The sequence below is a fragment of the Dreissena polymorpha genome, chromosome 7, assembly GCF_020536995.1.
Source record: "Dreissena polymorpha isolate Duluth1 chromosome 7, UMN_Dpol_1.0, whole genome shotgun sequence".
Taxonomy (NCBI): Eukaryota; Metazoa; Mollusca; class Bivalvia; order Myida; family Dreissenidae; genus Dreissena; species Dreissena polymorpha.
This window is the reverse complement of record NC_068361.1, coordinates 73,464,387-73,470,855: the sequence shown is the minus strand read 5'-3', so window position 1 is coordinate 73,470,855 and position 6,469 is coordinate 73,464,387. Positions and strand designations below refer to the sequence as shown.

The following is a 6,469-nucleotide window of genomic DNA, read 5'->3' as shown; positions in this document are numbered from 1 at the left end:
GTGCATAATCATAAATGTATTAAAGGCACACATCGTGAAATGAAATACATGGCATAGTAAATGTAAGAATTAATAAGAAACATTTTTTATCTATGCCAATTAAAATATATATGTTGGTTAAAAGTTAGAAATCCGCCTCTTTTGCGTTTTAAAACTTTAAAATATTCGCGTTTGTCGAAATGGACGCATACGTCTAGAAATCCTACTTTTAGTTTTAAAATCGGTACCGTTTGAAAAAATATTAAATTACTTGCTAACGAAGATATATATCTAATTTTATCTATCTCAACTAGAAAATATCTGATGGTTACAACATAGAAATCCATCTTTTTACGCTTTAAAACTTACAAATAATCGCGTTTGTCGAAATGTACGTATACGTATAGAAATCCTAATTTCGGTTTAAAATATAAACCAAACAAATGAATTACTTGCTAACAAGGCTATAGATTTAATGACAATTTTGCACACTTTCAAATTGCATCTATATGTATTGATTAACATGTACGTCATTTCAAGGTGTGTGGCTTTAATATTCAAATAATCACACACAGGTTCATAAAAGTAATTCGTTTGTTATGAATCTTAAATAAAATGGCTTGTTATAATTCGCTCGTTTAGATTTCAACGGCCATTTCAGCTTTTATTTTTAAGGTTATAAACCCCGATTTTTAACCAATGCAATGAGTTAATGGTATTGTGTTGAATCGAAGCTATAAAATGCTTTTGACGTGTAGCATCGCCGATTCTTCCCTTTATGGACGATTGAAATTTTATAAATAAAGAGTTCGAGATTTTGGTGTCGAACTGTTTGCACTAGTCCATAAACACTTCATTTCATGCACGTTTTGCTTTTAAACATATAAAATTTGTGCTTGATCCAAACAAAGAGTTGAAAAGCATTCGAAGACAGCATATTTAAAATTACTTTCTATTAAGGTGAATTTTAAACTTTGTATAAATATTTCATTCCAGTCGTATGCACGCTGGTCATGTGCTTAGTCTACCTGCCTGTTTACACCGGAAGTGGTTTACGAAGAGTTCTAAACGTACCTACAAATGGCGACGTCCCGTTCTCCTATGATGAATGCGGCATTCTGACGACTTCTCTCATCAGCATTAATTTTGTTGTCGTCATTATCCTTGACCTGTGTGTCCTCTTCGTGTTTCCTTTTGGAATAATTCTGATTTGTAAAGTCTCGATCCTGTTGAATGTTATCTGTCTAGCACGCATGCGCAGAAACACCCTTCAAGAACGCGGAGTACAAACAATATTAACACGCGTTGGTAAGAGCCAGAAAATGCTAAAAACCGTCACCCGCCTTATAATAATACTAAGCACTACGTACTTCCTGTGCAACGCACCTTTATGCATTTTCAACATTTTACTGATGACTTCAAAGGAGAACACTGTGTCCATGGAACACGCTAGTATTTATAGAAATGTGTTTCATATATGCATGTTTTTGAACAATGGCGTCAATTTTATGTTGTACTGTTTGATAGGATCTGGATTTAGAAAAGACTTCATTGGTATTTTTAAGTCTGGAAGTAGATCTTCGTCATCGTAAGTAAGTGACGGTCACACTCATTCTCACAATCACCGCGAACTGGTTTGTCCTACATTTGTCACTGTATACGCTGGTTACCGAGCTATTGCAATAGGTTGAAGCACTGATATAATTTACCAATCAACATGAAGAAATTACACTATTTAGACCAACTGGAGCTGCATTCGTCTTAAACAACACGATATTCATCACTTAATGTGTCATCTTAGGTATGCTAGATATTTTATGATTAAATACGATCTTAATGGCATACATACTTTATATAAATTACATTCAAGGACGAAAGATTCTTTCAGAAATACAATATGCTTATCAAGCTATTTCAACAAAATAAAATAATCACGTATAAAATGAAATGTGAACAAATGTGTTATTTTTTATATTTTTTTTATTGTCGTTATATGTTAAGTATGCATGGCTTGTATTGAAAACAATATTTGATGTTGGTCTCAAATGTTTTGAAAACATGGTTGTTTCGTATATGTGTTTTGTCCTAACGTAATGGATACAGAGACGACATTTCTATAGTTACTTCTATATAAATATATCTTAACATTTTAAAGTTCATCCTGAAATGTGATTTGATTGAAACTATCGTTTCGATTCTGATAAAAACAACAACAACACAGTAAAAAAAAACGATAATATGTTCGTAATGGTTATAAAGTGTTTTGAGTGTTGCCTTTTATTTGTATACTCTGTTAAAGAATACCGTAGTCAATTTATTGGTACTAAAAATGTATGCCATATGATATGTATGTGCGTTTTTGTTATTATGTAATTCCTTATCATTTTGTTTTATTTTTGCCGGCTATGTTTTATACAATAACGAAACCGAATGGCAAATGACATGGGACATTGTTAAATCTCTGCAAATGCTGTTGTTTTTAGCTCATTCATTTTTTGAAAAAATAATTATGAGCTATTGTCATCCTCTGAGCGTCGGCGTCCGATTATTTTGTGTGTTTAGGTCCAATTTTCTCATAAAGTATCAAAGCTATTGTATTTTAAACATGGCACACTACTAACTATCATTAGGGGACTGGGCAGGCAAATTTAGATGACTCTGGCGGGCATTTTTACATAACTATTTGCCCTTTTTATACTTAAAAAATTGAAAATTTGGTAAAGTTTTGTGTTTAGGTCCATTTTATTAATAAAATATCAAAGCTATTACTTTCATACTTGCAACACTTACTAACTATCATAAGGGTACTGTTTAGGCAAGTTATGTAACTCTGACTGGCATTTTGACAGTTAGAAAATTTAAAAAAATTGGTTAAGTTTCGTGTTTAGGTCCACTTTATTCCTAAAGTATCAAAGCTTATGCTTTCATACTTACAACATTTACTAACTATCATATGGGTACTGTGCAAAGTTATGTAACTCTGACTGGCATTTTGTCAGAATAATGGCCCCTTTTATACTCAGAAAATTGAAAGTTTGGTTAAGTTTTGTGTATTGGTCCACTGTACTCCTAAAGTATCATAGCTATTGATTTCAGACTTGGAACATTTGCTAACTATAATAAGGGGACTGTGCATGCAAAGTTATGTAACTCTGACTGGCATTTTGACAGAATAATGGCCTTTTTTATGTTTAAAAATTGAAAAGTTGGTTGAGTTTTGTGTTTTGGTCAACTTTACTACATCAAGTATCATAGCTATTGCTTTCACACTTGGAACACTCGCTTACTATCATTAGGGGACTGTATAGGACAAGCTGCATAACTCTGGTTGGCATTTTCATGGAATAATGACCTTTTTGTGACTATTAATTTTGAATATTGTGTTGAATTTTGTTTTTAGATCCGCTTAACTTCTGAAGTATCAAGGCTATTGCTTTCAAACTTTAAGAACTTTCTTACTATCATGAGGGTACTGTACCTTGCAAGTTTAATTTGACCTTGACCTTTGAATGATATTGACTTTCAAGATCAAATTATTAAATTTTTCTAAATTGCGATTACTTCTTTATTTATGATCAGATTTGATTCATAATTTAATAAAGCAACACTTACCTGAAATACCACAATAGACTCCACCCAAACCATCCCCCATGCCCCACCCCAGAATAACCCACCCAAAATTTGTTCTTCCATTATTTTGTGTGGAAAGATATAATAAATGACTACACCCCACATTATACCACCCTCTCAACCCCGATGACCACCCCCCACCCAAAAAAATAAATAAATAAGAAAATAATATTTTTAGAAATGTGTTAAATATTCAAATATTTATTTTAATTATTTTAGTTTTGAAAGACTGTCCAACCATCTCCCCTTCCCCCAACAAACCCTTCCCCTCCCCATATTTTTTCATTTTGAAAGATAATGCAATAAATGACCACAACATCACACTATACACCCCTCTCCACCCCACTCCTCCCCCTTTTAATTGAAGGATTGAGATAGGTCCCTTCACCTTTGAAAAGAAAAATAGATGGGCGGTCTGCACCGGCTAGGCGTTGCTCTTGTTTCACGATTGGTTTCAAGTTCATTGAAGTAAAACAGAATCGTGTACGTCTTACATTATATAAGAAGTCGCTTAGCATAGATGTATGTAACATATGTTGTAAACATCATTTTATCATGTCTAGCACCGCAGTGTATGACGTGAAATTGATAGGCTCAAAACATTACAGCGAAACAATATCGGCACGATATCGGACGGATATAATTTGCATATCGGCCCTTTAACAGAAATGCAACACGGCCTACTGTCATACTTCTCCGCGATTATCTCGCGATTCAAAATTTTAGCTCATCATCGCGCCCTTGGTATAATCCCCATTCCCGTCGCATAATGGTTAGCATAACGGATATGTGGGGTTTTCTTATTGTAGTCCGCTTTCATATCACAGCATAAGACTTCTCCAAAATCAAATGCCTTTCATTAAAAATTAGGGATGGTAACGATTATCCGGATATCCGAATACTGGTCAAGTATCCGAATTGTAAAAGAGGATCCGAATACTTGATTAAACGATATTACCCCTGTTATTATGCACACTATGTTCCTTATCGGATATTTCGACGTTAATCTGTATACCAGACATCGTTGACAGACTGACACAAATCCGGTAATTGGTTGTTGCTCAGCGAGTGGCCCAGCCAGTTCCTGATCACCTTGGTGATAAAGGCCGAGTTGATAATTGCCAACTTGCGCCTCCGTGTTTTGTTTAATGGTCCTTACTTCCCGATCATTGACACCAATTGCCATCTCGCCAACTGTCAATCAGATTCTTATCTAAATATCGATCGACCAATCAGCGATCGTTAAATCGTGCGCGCCGGTTGCTAACATGTCCGCCATTTTCTACACACGCCGAATGCCTAGTTCTTATTTATTCAAAGAGTTTCGTTTATTTTGTTTGAAAAATAGGATATGAAATATAAAGAAACGGTGTAAATAAGTTTTATGTACATGTAGATAGATATAGAAAAACTGAGTATTATTTTATGCAGTAACAAAATCCATTTCGATTCATACAAGATGAAGTTTTGTTACATGCACTACAAATCTGTTAACAAATTGTACAGATCTCTCCTGTTGCATTGATGATTAATCCAATATATAAACGGCCACCGGAAAAACTTTGCGAAACCGAAATTTCGCAAACTTAAGTACCCTTTTTCTTGAAGGTTTGCTTATTTGTGATAAAGTATAAGATAAAAGTCTAACTTGTGATTAATAATTGGTTATTTTAAATGTGTTAAATGCGTTTTCTTCACTATGAACTTTATTTGCAAAGTTGGGGTCCCATGGGATTTCTGTAATATCCCATGGGATTTTTCATTATCCCATGGGATTTTTCTCCAGCTTTTTTATGGGAGAAAAAATCCCATGGGATTTTCAAAAACATAAAACACGTTCGTTTGTGCTTAGTTATCGATTTTAAGCATTGTTAAAGCATTTGTGCTTATTTTCGTTCAATTTACTTTGATAGAAAAAAAATCCCATTTTTTTATGGGAAAAAAAAATCCCATGGGATTTTTTTCTGATTTTTAAAGATTTATTCATGTAACCTTCAGAAACACTACCTTTTAACAAATGATGAGCATTTCTCGCGATTTCAACGCGTTAAATCGTGTTTTTAAATAATAAAAAAATCCCATGGGATTTTTTCCCCATGGGATTTTTTTGTCCCATGGGATTTTTTTTCCCATGGGATTTTTTTTTCCAATGGGATTTTTTTTAAGGTATAAGTTTCTAAAAGCTATATAATAATAATAATTATAATAATAATAATAATAATAATAATAATAATAATAATAATAATAATAATAATCGTGCTCAATATGATGAATTTGTACTTTTAAGCGACTAACATTTTTATTCGAGCCGATCGTCGACTCCGAATGGTGAGTATAAGAGCAATTTACCAGTACAAATAAATCTCACTTGTGAAGAGAACGCTACCGTACTATAAAATAATCTTGATAATAAGTCATATCATTTCTCGACAGAAAATGAAAACAGTATCCATATTGATGTCAGCAATGTCCCCTGCTATGATAAATATTGACAAAATGAAAAACCTTGACAATAATTCCGTGTCGAATACGCATTAGATTATAGCAATCAAATTCATATAAGCATTGATAAGATAATATGCGAAAATGGGTCTTATGTCAAATACGGCCAGCGTAGCTCCATTCCATAATGTCCGGTATTAAGTCACGTCAAGTTTCGTGGTCAAATTATAGCATACTAATCATTTTCACATTACGCGAATCATATGAGTTTCCCTACATATATTGTGTTAAAATTTATGTTACACTAATGTGCGATGATGAAAAGGGGATTTCGGTAATTCTACATTCGCCCGCCTAGTACCGAAATCCCCATATTTACGCCTTAAAGGGTCAATAGGTCATCGGTATGAATGGTTTT

General features: G+C 33.6%; 1 long non-coding RNA gene across 1 annotated transcript in view; it reads left to right on the top strand.

Moving 5' to 3' along the window:
• LOC127838453 (uncharacterized) overlaps positions 1–3,867 on the top strand; it is a 7,299-nt gene extending 3,432 nt beyond the window's left edge. The window contains exon 4 of the long non-coding RNA XR_008029817.1: positions 976–3,867. This is a non-coding gene — a long non-coding RNA (uncharacterized LOC127838453). The remainder of the gene's footprint in view (positions 1–975) is intronic.
• The last annotated feature ends 2,602 nt before the right edge of the window (positions 3,868–6,469 follow it).